General features: G+C 48.8%; 1 protein-coding gene across 4 annotated transcripts in view; it reads right to left on the reverse strand.

Annotated features, from left to right (window-relative positions):
• Positions 1-15,635, reverse strand: part of ZNF175 (zinc finger protein 175) — a 32,303-nt gene extending 16,668 nt beyond the window's left edge. The window contains exons 1-2 of one of the 4 annotated variants that reach the window (XM_039249122.1): positions 15,524-15,635; positions 13,223-13,395 (exon numbers count right to left, since the gene is read on the reverse strand). The gene's annotated coding sequence lies outside the window, so the exon portion shown is untranslated. The other 3 variants (XM_039249116.1, XM_039249124.1, XM_039249131.1) reach the window with 3 other exon arrangements.

Genomic DNA, 15,635 nt, shown 5'->3' on the forward strand with positions numbered 1-15,635 from the left:
TAGAGATCACAGTCCTGCAGGGCATAAGTCTCCATCAGTTTACAAATGTCTTAGTAAATGACAAGAAAAAGGCAATCTTATCAATAGCCTAACCCCCAGAAACCCACAGACTCTGTTTCCTGGAGCCCTAACATCACCCTCCCCTGCACAGTGACGTGGGGAACAAGGGCAAGAAGGAAACGTAAATAAGATTGAATCTCCTTATAACCTGCAGCACACGGACACATACTGAGACCCTGCAGAGTGAAACATTCCTCCCGGAACTCCCCACCATCTTCATGTTAATGCTTTGCTACAGAAAAAACAACTTTAGCTTGACAACAGCTAGGCTTCTAGTATCCTGCGAGTCCTCTCTAGCATATGAGAATCCTTTCGGAAACCTCCCTTTTGCCTTTCCCTCCCCCAGCTCCATAGTGTATATAACCAGTCACTCCTCACAACCCGAGTGCGCCTCTTTCTGGCCACAGGTCCTGTCCCCATGCTTTAATAAAATCACCTTTTCCATCTGTTGAAACGTCTTGAAACATCTGTTTCAAGAATTCTTTCTTGGCTGTCCCCCCCTCCCCACTCCAAAACTCCATCGCTATGGAATAGAAGTTCAGAAGATCCCAGCCACTTATTAATCATGATAAGATTTTGGATTAGATGAAGGTTTAATTGTAGCCCTGCCTCCTTTTAGCTGTGAAAATACGAATACATTACTTTAACTGTAGTTTCCAAAATGGGAATGCAAGTTTTCATCACAGGCCGCGGGAAACTCGTATGCGCGGATAATGATGCCTCCAGCACCTGCCTGGCATGTGGTAAACACTGGACAAATATCAGCAAGTAAAGTTATCGGGTACCTGGCTTAATTTGCACATAACCCTCTCAACTAAACATCACGATCATGATTATACCTATTTTGTGGATGAGGAAAGTGAAGCTGATTGCTGCTACATAATTTGCCTTGTGGTCACTCAGAAGAGAACCAGTCCTTCCTCTGGCCCCCATTTTTTTTTTCTTATTATTTCTTTAATGTTTATTTATTTGGGGGGGGCAGTGTGTGAGTGGGGAGGGGGCAGAGAGAGATGGAGAAACAGAATCCAAAGCAGGGTCCAGGCTCTGAGTTGTCACCACAGAGGCCGACGTGGGCCTCAAACCCATGAACCATGACATCATGACCTAAGCCAAAGTCAGACTCTTAACACCCCGTGGCCCCTTCCTCTGCCTCCTTCCAAACTGCACACACATGCAGAGCTGCCTCTATCCCACGTGGTCCCCTACAGGGTCAGCTTTCATAAACACCATCTCCATCTCCTGTTGCATTCAGAGAGCTGAGGCTTTGAGATGGCCACAACTGGTATGTCGAACCCAAGCTTCTGGACACTTCCGTGCCCATCCATAACACACTAGACTTTTTCTAACAAAGATAAAACTTAAATTTACTGTCCTTAAGGGATGCCTGGGTGGCTCAGGAGGTTAAGTGTCCAACTCTTGGCTTCGGCTCAGGTCATGATCTCAATGCTTGTGAGTTCAAGCACTGCATCCAGCTCCACACTGACAGCGCAGAGCCTGCTTGGGATTCTCTCTCTCCCTCTCAAAAAAATAAATAAATAAGTTTATTGCATTTAACCCCCACCTTCACCCCAAAAACCTGCAGACATGCATCAGGACCTCCAATCGCCTACCATATCTTGACAGTACATAATGAATTGCCTCCCAACACCACACCCAAATGCAGTCATCAACAGCAAGGACCTCCAGAAGTCCCCAAGGAGTGAACCACAGGGGGGCCAGAAGGTCTCGAAATGCCTCCACGACACTACACAGACACAGCCAGGCACCACTGCCTGCCAATAAATGTCTCCTGGGGAGTGTGAGTTCCACAGGACCCCGAATTATCCCCAACACGGGCTCCAACTAATGCATCCCTATAGGAGATGGTTGTCCATCTGTTCAACTGCCAATTACTGACCCTTATCACGACCACAAGTGATAGGGAAAAATCTGTTGTAAGATGGCCGACAGGACTGATAAGAAAATACCTGTCCTTGATCAAAGACTCCCCCTTCCAGGTTCTTCTTCCCACCCTGCTTGTCGTGTGCAGTAATGAGGAATGCAGAAGTAACAGGTGATAAATTATTCCCTCTGCTGATGCTCTGGGCTCAGCCCTCTGGAGAATGATCTCCTCTGAGCCCACCAGTGTAAAATAAACCTCCTGCCTTCCCAGATTCTGAGTGCTGCTTGGTTCTTGCTCCGGGTGATCCAGACCCTTTTGGTTTCCTGACTGGGAAACCCAACAGCGCTGGCCCGTTGTTGCCACTGTTTTGGGAAAACAGGGAGGCAGTGACGGAAAGAGGAATTGCAAAGGAGGTGTGCCTTGCCTGAATGTCGGCAGTCTCCAGCTCAGCTGCCTCGGGCTGGCCCGCTCTGGTCCCACTCTGCCATTCCTGCCGGACGCGAGGAGACTTGGCAAGTGAGGACCTGGAACCAACGTCGGAAACCAGTAAGGCCTGGGCCCTAAGTCTGTCCGGTCCTTAGTGGTGGAGGGGGAGCTGATCACTCCCAAGGCCTCAGTGGTCTCATCTGTAGGAATTCTGTGGGAGGGAATGTAATAACCTCTGGTGTGTATGTGAGTGTGAATGTGTGACTCGGTCTGGCTTGCCTGCCGGGTTCGAGTCTGTGGCTCCACAGGTGGACAACCCTTAAGGTCCCAGAAGCCTACCTAGTCTGAGTGGGCCCGTCTGCGATTCTGTGATGAATGGCATACAGTCTATGGCAGCATCGGAATAGTTTCCGTTCATAAGTCACAAAGCTGAGACCGCTATGGCTAAGCATCACCTAAGTTCCTTCGGGACATGGCCAGACGGGCATCTGACTGGTCTCCTCATTAGAGGGGGCACCCACACCCCCTTGTCTGTCTTTGCGACATCGCCTCACGGGATCATTATGGGGTTGGGACTGTGCAGAGAAGCGGTTTCCGGGAGACTCTGGAATCATGTGAATCAGAACGGCCCACTTTTGGTGTAGGATGGCCCTTTAGGGTGAACCTTATGTGTCCCCACCTTCCGCCATGTCCGGCATGTTGTTGCCAGATTCCCAGACTACCCTGATCAGTTCCTGTGTCACTCCTGGTTAGAGATTACTGAAACCCTTCCCCCTTGGGTGCAATTTACCTGCAACAACATAGACAGGCTAGGGTCTTAGTCGCCTCGACAAAATGCTCCACAGAAGCTCAAAAGAAGTCCCGACCTCCACAAATTCTCGCCAGTGATCCGGAGAAAGTACCAATCTTGCCCCCGAGATGAACCCCCTGGTTCCCGATACTCTGCCACGTTTGGTCTCCCCAGCACCTCCGGACTTGGCAGATCCTCTCTTCCCCATAGCAGTGGCCAGACTGTGCCCTTGGCTAGGGGCAGGTGCTCTCCAGATGTCAGTCCACAGCCGCCAGTATCAAGAAGCTCTTCTGGGGGGCAAGGGGAGGGGGATCCAAGCAGGGGCTAATATGTAGACCCATGAATATGCCCAGCAGCAAGGGGAATCCCCCAGGGATGATCACGAGAGGCTATGCAAGGCTTACACCCCACTTGACCCTGAGGCACAAGAGAACCTTGACAAAAGGAGGGGGAAGGTCCAGCAGCAAAACGGGGGAGGCCCAGAACCTCCTTAGCTAGGGGTCAATGAGCCTACTGCAAGGAGAAAGGACATTAAAAGAATAAATGTCCCACCCAGCAAAGTCCCGGAAACCCAGCCGATATGCAAAAGAACCCTGCAAGAAAGACTCACAGGCCTAGAAGGAAGAGATTCAGATTGAGGGGAACCAGGCTCACTTCTTCCTGGGCCCCATGAGCCCACGGGCAAAATAAAAGTAGGGGGACCCAACTATGACTTTTATGTGGACTCGGGGGCCACATGGTACGGCATGAGTTCCTCTACCTGAGTGCCCTACCCCTCCCCTTGGCTGGGATATACTCACAGCTGGGGGCCCAAGGAACCTTCAGGCTAATGGGACACACCAGTCCTCAACTGGATCCAGATGGAGGCTATTCTGCGCCCAGGCCCAACCCAGCAGCCCACCTGAATTCAGAACTGCCCTCCTGTTTGTGGGCCGTGGACAACCTCTGGACTTGCCCACAATGGGGCCCCCGTCATTGTAGAATTAATCCCAGGGGCTCAACTGCAGAGACAGCAGCAGCATCGCCTCCCACAAGAGGCAAGGGCAGGCATCCAGGGGAAAGGAAAAAAAAAAAAAAAAGCCAGACATTCTGCCTTAATGCCAATCACCCTGGAATATCCTACTCTTGCCAGTTAAAAAGCCAGGAGGAGCTGACCAGTTCAAGCCTTGACCCTGTGGTCCAGAAACCATACACCCTCCTCAGCCAGATCCTAGGCTCAGCCAGCTGGGTTCACCTGCCTAGACTTAAAGGATGCCTTCTTCTGGGGGCCTCTGCTTGGCCCCCCAGAGCCAACCCTTGTTTGCCTTTGAATGGACCGAACCAGATACAGGAAATTAAAAAAAAAACATCACCTGCCCTCTTGGGGAGGCACTGGCCAGAGACCTTGCCGGCTTTCTAAGGGAGGCCACAAACAGCACCCTTCTCTGGTATGTGGATGGCCTCCTCCCGGCCAGCAATACCCGTGAGAGCTGTACGGAGGGCACAAGGGCCATCCTCCAGCCCGTCGGACTCAGGGCATCGGGTGCCAACAGCAAGTCCGATGCTCGGGCTTCCTCCTCACCCAGGGAAAGAGAGTACTCGGCCCAGATGGAGAACCCCCTCTCTGGACAGAGGAGGCCGAAGCCACCTTCGTAAGAGATAAAGATCACCTTGGGGCAGGCACCAGCTCTTGGCCTGCCGAATATAGAAAAGCCTTTTAATTTCTTTGTGCATGAGATGGAAAAGGTCGCCCTCGGGGTTCCGCTGGCCTTGACAACGGCCAGTAGCACACCTGTCGAAGAGGCTGGACGCGGTGGCAGCAGGCTGGCCCCTGTGCCTTGGGGCACTAGCAGCCACAGTTCTGCTCATTGAGGAGGCAGAGACAGGCGTCTCCAACTCTCAGCTAGCACAGTACCAGGGGCTTCTCTGCGAAAATCTATGGGTCATTCTTACAACAGTGCGGACACTGAACTCTGCAACTTTCCTACCTACTGAGGAAGGGAAACTGGATCATGACTGCTCTGAGGTGACTGATGAAGTAGTCCCAGCCACCGGACCTGCATGACCAGGTCCTACAGAGCCCAGACCTCACCTGGTACAGTGACGGTGGCAGTTTATCACAGAGGGCGTTCAAAAGGCAGGTATGCAGTGACGTGCCTCAATCCGGGCCCTCACCTTTAGCAAGGACAAGAGTGTCCACGACTCCCGGGACGCCTCTGCTACACTTACGTGAGGCTATCTACAATGAGGACACACTGAAGCTCCTCAAGGCCGTCTGGCTCACAAAAGAAGTTACAGTTCACTGCAAAGGACACAGAAGGGAGACAGCCCTACAGCACGAGGAATCGTCCAGCAGACAAAGCAGCCGCTTCGGCTTACCAGCCACCACCCACAGCGTTAACGGGCCTGCGTTCCTGGCAGACTGCTTACCCGCCTCAAAGCTCAGGGAAAGTAGAGCAGATGAATCGCACCCTCAAGGGAACCTCAGCCAAGTTGTGTCAGGAAATCAGACCTCCCATGGCCAGACCTGTTGCCCGTGGCCCCCCTGCATGTCCGTTGCACACCAGGAACTCAAGGTTTCTCCCCCTTTGAACTCCCCCTCCATGTCTAGGGAGCCTCCCAGGGAACCCACACCAAATAGGGGATGAGGGAATGAGAGAGCAACTGTAAGCGTTAGGGGCCACCCTGGATAAGTTACAACGATATACCACCGAGAGGGCCCCAATCTCTTTCGGATCCCCTGTACACCCTTTCTCACCAGGGGACTACATCTCGGTCAAAGATTAGAAGAAAGGGCCTCTCAAACCACAGTGGACTGGGCCTCATACCGTTATTCTGACCACCCCTACTGCCCTCAAGGTCGCCGATATCATTCCCTGGGTTCACCACTCCAGAGTCAAGAGGGCCAATCTTGAGGAGCCCCAAACTTGGAAGACTGACCCAAGTCCAACAAACCTGCTCAAAGTGCCCTTTCAGAGAGTCCTAGTTCTTAGGATTTTCAGCCCTGCTCCAGCCACACTCCAGAAGCTGGCTGGTCTGTGCACGGCAGAAGCTTGAGGAATCACTGTTTTGATAAGATAGACTGTCCTTACTCTTTGCCATCGGGTTGGCAGAGGTTACCCCAGAAAGCTGGGGAAACAGCGAGAGGTTCCTGATTGCACTCACCTTCCTCTTATGGTGACAGGATGTTCTGTTGGTATTGATTGCTTCTAATCTGGGCCCCATTTGTAAAACAGGGCACCTTCAGTGGAAGAGTCTGCGGAGTTTAAAAGCTTAAATGTGGCGTAACCTCTTTCGATCTGTTGGGTTGCCTGCCAGTAAGGTTGCTAATGCCATTCTGGGGAAGTGTTGCACTGATGTATGTGCCTCCCACTTCAAGAAGAGACTGTGCTTAGATTCACCTTCAGCCTCAAGGTTCAGGCTAAACGAGCAGCGTTGCTCCCCGTACTCCTCGGGGTGGGAATAGCCACGGGGACAGGGACTGGCATAGGCGGCATAGGCTCTTCTGTGGCACCAACAAGTGGCTGACTCCCTGGGGTCCCTGCAGAGCCAAATAAGTTCCCTGGCAGGAAATGCCATCCAGAACAGACGGGCACTTGACCTCTTCTCTGCCGAGAGAAAAGGCACCTGCCTCTTCTTCGGAGACTTTGTAAACCTGTCAGGAATGGTCACAAGCAAAGTCAGGGAACTAAGGAAAGAACCAGTCCATAATAAAGATGATGCCCTCTAATACAGACTAGGTCTATTTAAAGGGGCATCAAAGTGGGGAATAACAGGGAAAATCTGTTGTAAGATGGCCGACAGGACAGATTAAGAAAACACCTGTCCCTGATCAAAGACTTCCCCTTCCTGGTTCTTCTTCCCACCCTGCTTGTCGCGTGCATTAATCAGGAAGGCAAAGTGACAGGCTATAAACTGTTCCCTCTGTTGATGCTCTGGGCTCAACCCTCTGGAAAATGATCTCTGAGCCCACCAGTGTAAAATAAACCTCCTGCCTTCCAAGATCTCCAAGTGCCGCCTGGTTCTTCCACTGCGAGATCCAGACCAGACTCTGTAACAGAGAGACCTAAGAAGAGGCTCGGAAACCCCCCTAACTGATCTCCTAAGCCTCCAGTTGATGGGCTCCCATCGACTCAGAGCCCCACTGTACTGATTTCTATAGGTCTCCAAATACACTGCTCCAGATGAAATAACAGGACCTTCCACATCCCCCAATCCCTGAAGCCGCTTGCCCCTGCATCAACCACTGCCCCCAGGGAGTCACTTCTCCAGCGTCCCTGTGGTAGGGTCCCCTCTCTAAGGGGAAAAAAAAACATCAAGGCAACCTTGCTATTCACGCATGTGACAACATCCCTCATGACCTTGTAACATGAGACCACTTAATCAGACTGCATGTTTGTGTGTTACCATATGTAGGAGACAAAGAAGTAAAAAATATATAAAAAAGCCACACCCCATCACATTCGGGGCTTAGTTCTGTGAGTAGGAACCCAACTGAGCGATGCCGGCCGGAATAAAGTTGCTTCCTGGAAAGAAAAGCCTCAGTGTCACAACTCTCTGTGCGAGGATCCGGCTACATTACTTGGGGGCTCTCGTCTGGGACTCGTTTCCACCTCCTTTGCCACCAGGGCACTGGGAGAGGCGGCTCACCTGGCCCCAGTGGACCCCTTGATCCACAGGAGACTAGCCCTCCTGACGTGCTGGGGCAAGGACCCCCATGCAGTACCCTATTAGGCCGTGGAACAGGCTCAGGGAGCGGCGTCAGACTGGTAAGAACCCCGGTTCGTTTTGGCAGACCTGCCCGTAACAGGCAGAAGGGGAGCCTGCTCACCTCCCAGGGTCGCACTAGTAAGTCCACAAGGGAAAAGGAACGAAGCAGCACCTCTAAGGCCTTGGGCGCTGGGCGGCAGGTTGGAGTCGCCCTGTAACTGTGTGTCTCTTGTTCATTTCCTGGGTCAATGACTATGATAAAATTAGACCCAACTCTCTCTGGTTGTCCTACCTCAGAACATGGACTTTAAAGAATATTCCTAAGCAGCTGCCGAAACTTCTTTGTTTTGGGGAAATTCCCTATCTTCTCCAGACTGACATGGACTGCCTAATTCCACTAGTAGAGAACAAAACAAAACAGAACAAACCTGGAGTCTGCTCCTCTGCCTGAGCTGACAAGATTTAAAACTGGGAATTCTCTTCCTCTGCCTTCTGCTGGCACCTGTCTCTTCTGCTGGCACCTGTCTCTTCTGCCCTCCCTTCCCCCGTCCGGTTTCTGTACCACCTGGAGGGGGAGGGCAGCCTGCATAACTGGCTCCTCAGGGCCTCAGGGACCATCAGCTCCTCCTCCCACCCCAAGAGTTCATGGAGCGAAGACCACAGAAGTCAGTTTCCCCACCAACGTTCCAGGTAAAAATTATCCATGGGGAAAAAACTGTCTTACGTGGACTCAAGTAAAACGCATTCAGTGTTTAAGCTAATTTAAGTTTGTTGACTTAAAGTGATGGTTAGTTTTGTCTGTCTCATAGTTTTCGTAATTGTTAAGATGGCTTTCAAAGTCCTTGGTAACATAATGTTGAAGTTTTGCTTGCATGATAAATTGAGATGGAGTTCATTGGCTATCTAACGAGGTAAGAAGCACTAATTACTAGATGTAGGTTTGTACTTTTCACTAGTTGCAAAAAAAATCAGGATATTTGGAACTGTCGAAACACATGCTTTGGGTTTCATGGATTCATAAATTTGTCATCTAAAAAAAATTCTGATATGATATAACAGAGTTCACAATTGATTACTACTTAGTTTTCACTGGAGACTAGGTTTCTAGCAGTTAAAATTCTGCTAAGTGTACTTAAGACTGTTGGAAATAAGAAAAGCAACTCTGTAGGTAGGAAAGTAGAAGGTATGAAAGATATAAAAAATGGAAATATATTTTTGTTAAAGGTAAAAGAAAGTGATTTTGTCCTAAATGAGACTGGTTATTTGGAGAAAAATGGGTTGGGACAAAATCTAAATGCAAAAGAAAAGTTGTAAAAGGCTTGAGAAGGATTATCTTTAAAAAAATTTTTTTATTTTATTTTTTAAATGTTTACTTATTTTTGAGAGACAGAGAGTGCAAGTTGGGGAGGGGCACAGAGAGAGGGAGACAGATTTCGAAACAGGCTCCAGGCTCCGAGCTGTCAGCACAGAGCCTGATGCGGAGCTCAAACCCACAGACTATGAGATCATGACCTGAGACGAAGTTGGATGCTTAACCGACTGAGCCACCCAGACGCCCCTAAAAAGAAATTTTATATGTGGTCAGGATGGACTAAGGTTAAAATAAATGGATTTTACAAGTACACAGGATTAAGATTAAAATTCCTCCTCCTTTGATCCAAAGGCTGGGAAAATAATGGCAATATCCTTGATGCCAGCCTCCAAATCCTCCACATTTGTGCTGTTCTTGTTTAGCAGAGGAACGGAAGCCTTTGCCATAATAGATAAAGGGCTTTTCCTAAGATACATGGGAGCCATTTTACCAGACTTAGCCCACTGTATGCCAGAAATGGATACCCACATGGCTGAAACGTATTTATGTGGGCATTGCTGAAAAAGGCAGGGGAAAAGACCTTGACTTTGGCTCGTTAAGCCCTCCCTAAATGGCCATTGATCAATATGTAAGTTACTGTTGGGCCAAAATAAAATTAGTGCATCCTATGACAACCAAGAAAATCTTGCTTGGCCAGTCTGTACCCCCAAGGTCCTGCAGGTAGGAAACAGAAGGGTAAGGAAAAAAATTAAGGAAATCTAAGATTTCACCCTTATATTATGCTAAATTAGCCACTATTTCACAAACACAAAATGAGGGCCTGATGGCCTTCCTGGAGAGGTTGAGGGAGGCTCTCATTAAATATATGGCTATCTCCCTTGACACCCCTGAGGCTGAGATAATTTTAAAAGACAAATTTGTCACTCAGTCAGCCCTAGATATTCAGAGAAAATGCAAAAATTGGCTGTTGGCCTTGAAGGGACCCTGAAGGAGCTCTTAGGAGATGCCAATCGGGACTGTTACAAACCAAACAGAAAAGGAAGCTTAAAAACAAAAAATCTAAGGCCTTAGTTGTGGCCTTACGTACTGTCAGACCGACTTCCCGAGGTCCTGGCACCAAGTGCCATTTCTATGGCCGCTCCAAGCACTAAATGAGAATGTCCTCAGAGGGGACAACCAAAATGAAAACCCCATTAAGCCATGCCCCTGATAATGGAAACAATCACCGGAGATCTGAATGCCCTCAGACCTCTATCTGTGAGGCTCAGATAACCCACATCCCTGGAAGGGACTAACCGAGGCCTGGGACTCTTCACAGAGGCTCCCCTAAACCGACGGTCTATCAGAAACCCAGAACCTCGGTAACTCTAAGTATAGAAGAACTGGTTGATTCCCTTCTTGACACCAGAGCTCCCTTTTCTGTCCTCTTTTTCCACTCCAGGCCAACTATCCAAATGCAGCATAACTATTAGGGGCACCTCTAGAAAACTTCTAACTAAATTTTTCTCTCAGGCCCTGGGATGTATATGGGGAAACCTAATTTTTCTTTTCTTTCCTGATAACGCCAGAGACCCTTTTTCCCTTGCTGAAAGGGACATTATACCTAAATTAGAGACTCTGGTGCTCCTAACTCAGGAGAGATAAACAATTATGTGAGCTTTTGAAAATTACTGGGTATTGTAGGCTATAGATACCAGGGTTCAGGAAGATAGTTTGCTGCTATATCAATTATTAAAGGAGACTCAATCCCACCTACTCTGCCCTCCCCCAAAATAAATAAACAAACGGGGGTCTGACTCCTAAACACTCTCTCCAGCCCTCGGAATAGTTATAACTGAGCAGGGCAATTATTATTACCAAGCTCACAGAGCTAAAAGATTATTAAAACACAGCATCTGGCTTTCATTTAGGGAGAGACAAAACTTATGAAATGGCTCAAAGGATGTTTACTGAAAAAAAAAACCTGTCGAGGTTGTGAGGACAGTTCTGCAAGAATGTCTTAAAAACAATCCTTTCAACCACAAGCTTGCTCTCCCAGACAATCGAGGAACCGGAGACTAACTATCCAGGAAAAGACAATTAGGTCTCACTCAGTTGCCAAGGTAAAAAAAAAAAAAAAAAAGCCATCATCTGTTTGTATGGGTTAATACCTTTACTAATTGGGTAAGGGCCTTCCCCTACAAGGCAGAAAAGGCACAAAAAGCAATAAAAATTCTGCTTTATAAAATAATACCCAGGTTTGGCTTAGCTAAGTTTTACACAGCAAAAGAAAGCACACTGTCTGCTTACACTCAGCAATAACAAGCATTGGATGCTTAAAAAAATTTTTTTAATTAAGTTAGGGCCAAACTCTTGGAAATAGAGTCACCACTGATTACTTACTGCCCCTGCTTCTCCATTAGCTGGGTAATGAGAGTCCCTGACCTATGTGGTTTCCAAAGTCAGGGTCTCTCCTAGATTATTTCACAGGTTTGGAAACTGTAGACACAATCTTAAGGTATCATCTTGTTGGTCAGTATAATCTTTACTTTGTGTTTTTCTCTTTGTGTCTGCTAATGTTTATGCTGCCTCAGCCTGCCAGCCTTCCTGGAAAACCACACTGTGGGCCACGCAACTAACCCTTGGGTAGATTCTAGCTGCTGGAGCCCTACACCGTCCCTTATCAGCTTGAAGAAGCCGGACCGGTCACCATCCCTGCTCCCTAACAGAAGTTACAGGCCCTGTTCCAGGGGAGAAATAAATAGGGAAAGGGGTGACATTAGGCAGGGAGAGATAAGGGACCTTCAGGGAGGCAGACTGCAGCTGCAAGCGGGAGGTTAAAGAAGTAGATGGGGTTCTCCCTTTATAAAATCCTTTATGGGTGCCCTCCCCCCATTATTAAGGACATAAGGGAGGAATCTAAGTGAGACAGGCAATCTAACCCTAAAACAACAGACGTGGACCCTTGGCTTTGCCTTAACCACCTTTCACCACTGGGTCGGAGAACGATTACCTGTTAATCTGACTAGAGGCTCACCCCTTTAAACCAGGAGATGTGGGGAATGTCTTGGTGGCTCAGTCGGTTGGGCCTCTGACTTCGGCTCAGGTCATGATCTCACCATCTGTGGGTTCGAGCCCCGCATCGGGCTCTGTGCTGACAGCTCAGAGCCTGGAGCCTGTTTCTTATTCTGTGTCTCCCTCTCTCTCTGACCCTCCACTGCTCACGCTGTCTCTCTCTCTCTCTCTCAGAAATAAATAAAAAACATTATAAATAAATAAACCAGGAGATGCAATATAGATAAAGGAATGAAATATCCAAGCCCCAAAACCCCTCTGGAGGCACCTGTTCACTGTCATTTTGTCCACCCCTACTGCAGTAAAGGTAGCAGTGAGTCCCCCGATTGACCACAGCAGAGTGAAGCCGGCATCTCCAAACTGGGAGTGCATTCCTGACCCATCAACGCCGTGCAAGCTGACCCTATGGAGGAAGCAATCTGCAACCCCAGAGGCTCCGGGAGACGGCAGCACTGCTGGAGTTGCTCTACGAGGTGACTGAGCTACGCGCTGCAGAAGCTCGCAGAATCAATGGTCCGGTGAAACAAAAGTCTGCCCTTATTTTCATACGTTTCCTTACTGTGATGCACTGTCACGCCTTGTTTCTCACGATCATTGATTCTTCCTTTGCTCTTTGCCATAGGACTGGCCGAGGCCGCCCTGGCCGGCTGGAAATGTGGTGAGAGGTTTCTGTGAACACTCACCTTCCCTTTGTGGAGAGGATACTTCGTTGGTACCAACGTGGGAAAACAATGGCCATTAGAGACTAGAAAATTAGATCCCCACAAACCTTAAGAGTAAAAAACAAAACAAAACAAACAAAAAAACAAAAAACACCCCAGCCCTATTGGGTTTGGCTTCTCAAAAGCTCAATTATTGGAAAAACCTGTCTAGCGTCGTGGGGAAAACGTTCACCACGGTCTCTGTTAAAAACTCAACGTGCGTGGACCAAAGATTTTATAACTCAACTGCCCAGAAAACCCAATGGTCCCCAGATCACCTTGAGCCAGATCCCCACCGCCTGTCTCACTTTTCTCATCTGCGAGAGGCCTGAGACAACGTCAACACGGCCATCAAATGGCAGGTCCCGGGTGGACCGTACTACAGATGTGGAAGGACAGTTTAGACAGTACTTCCCGCAGTCTGGTCAGGGTCATACGTGCTAGAAACCACTCGTCCATCTTTCTTCCTGCTCCCGCTTGCCTGAGAAAAACATTCGAGAGTTCAAGAGTAGAGGGACAGAGAGACTCAAAAAAAAAAAAAAAAAAAAAAAAAAAAAAAAAAAAAAAAAAAAAAAAAAAAAAAAAAAAAAAAAAAAAAAAGGCAGTGTGCCTTACAATTAACAATTAAGATAATAAATGGCCTCGTGTATAATCCAATGTTACGGCCCTGCCACCTGGGCAGAGGATGGGTATCGGGGCTACCACCCTCCCATTTACACGCCGCACCGCGTTAGACGACAAGCAGTTACAAAAACTATCACCAGTGAAAGTGCCAGAGCTCGTAACTTACTAGCCAAGCAACAAACCAAAATGTGTGATGCCATCTACCAACATTGCTTGGCCTGAGATTACATGCTTGCTTCTGAGAGAGGTGTCTGTGGAAATGTTAACCTGAGCAACTGCTGCCTACAGATAGAGGATGAGGAAAAAGTCCTAGAGGAGATCACAGAGCCAATGACAAAGGCTGCTCACGTCCCAGTCCAGACCTGGACTGGCTGGAACCCCGGGGGAGTTCTTTGGAGGATGGTTTTCAACTCTTGGGGGGCGGGGGGAGAGAGAGAGAGAGAGAGAGAGAGAGAGAGATTCAAAAGCCTCATGGGAATTATCCTCCTAATTTTATTTTTTTAATAATCTTTTTTTTTTTTTGTTTTATTTATTTACTTTTATTTCTAAGTGAGGGAGACAGAGAGAGAGAGAGAGAGAGACAGAGTGAGCAGGGGAGGGTCAGAGAGAGACGGAGACAGAATCTGAAGCAGGCTCCAGGCTCTGAGCTCCAAGGTGTCAGCACAGAGCCCGACGCGGGGCTCGAACCCACGAACCCCGAGATCATGCCCTGAGCTGAAGTTGGACACTTAACCGACTGAGCCACCCAGGCGACCATATCCTAATTTTAGGAGGATGCTTAATGTTACGCAGCTTAGCTCCCCTGGTTGTATGCTCTGCCTCCAGTCTCCCTGAGGCCATAATTAAAAAAAACAAAAAAAAAACGGGGGGCCTGGGAAGCATAGAAGGCTAAGTCGGTTAAGCGTCCAACTTAAGCTAAGGTCATGATCTCACGGTTCGTGAGTTCGAGCCCCGCGTCGGGCTCTGTGCTGACTGCCAGCTCAGAGCCTGGAGCCTGTTTCAGTCTGTGACTCCCTCTCTCTCTGACCCTCCCCTGCTTACGCTGTCTGTCTCTCTCTCTCTCCTAGAAATAAATAAAACATTTAAAAAAAAAAAAAAAAAAGCAAAGCTGGGGCGCCTGGGTGGCTCAGTCGGTTAAGCGTCCCACTTCGGCTCAGGTCATGATCTCACGGTTCGTGAGTTCGAGCCCCGCGTTGGGCTCTGTGCTGACAGCCTGGAGCCTGTATCGGATTCTGTGTCTCCCTCTCTCCGTCCCTCCTCTCTGCTCATGCTCTGTCTCTCTCTCAAAAATAAATAAACATTAAAAAAATTTTTTAATTAAAAAAAAGAGATGTCCGCTCATGTAATGATGTTATAAAAATGCAAACCACATGATGCTCTCTGACCCTAAATAGAGGGGTCCAAGCATCAAAGGGAGGAATGTGGTAGGGTCCGCTCCCTAAGAAAAAAAAAAAAAGAACATCTCAAGGCAATCTTACTATCCGCCTATGTGACAACATCCCTCCGGACCTTGAACATGAGGTCACTTACTCAGACTGTGCGTTTGTGTTACCATATGTGGGAGACAAAGAAGTAAAAAATATACAAAAAACCACGCCACGTGGTGTGTGGGGCTCGGTTCTTTGGGTAGGAACCCTACTGAGCGACGCCGGCTGGAATAAAGTTGCTTCCTGGAAAGAAAAGCCTCGGTGTCACGACTCTCAGTGCAAGAATCCTGATCCATCCCCAGTGCCACCCGAGGCGCGACCGAGAAGCCAGTTTGCCGTCTTCAAATGAACGGCTGTCAAGGACCAACAGTATAAAAGTTGATATTAAAATACTTGGAATTTTAGTTCCCCCCAAATACACACACGGGAAACACGCAAAGACGGAAAATGACCGAGCCAATCACCCAAGCGCCGTCTATCCCACAGTCCCCGTCACTGAAGACCCCAACACTCACTCCGCAGACCCTCGCCACTCGTCGCCGAACCCCTCACACTCACCCTAAGCCGAGTTCCCGTCATTGGCCTCACAGGAGTCCACTGCCGATACACCAAACCACCACAGCGTCCCACGCCTGTGGCTGACGGGTTGCACCCAGTTAACAACCCAAGC

Source organism: Hyaena hyaena, unplaced genomic scaffold, assembly GCF_003009895.1.
Source record: "Hyaena hyaena isolate Hyena2069 unplaced genomic scaffold, ASM300989v1 scaffold_9, whole genome shotgun sequence".
NCBI classification, from domain to species: domain Eukaryota; kingdom Metazoa; phylum Chordata; class Mammalia; order Carnivora; family Hyaenidae; genus Hyaena; species Hyaena hyaena.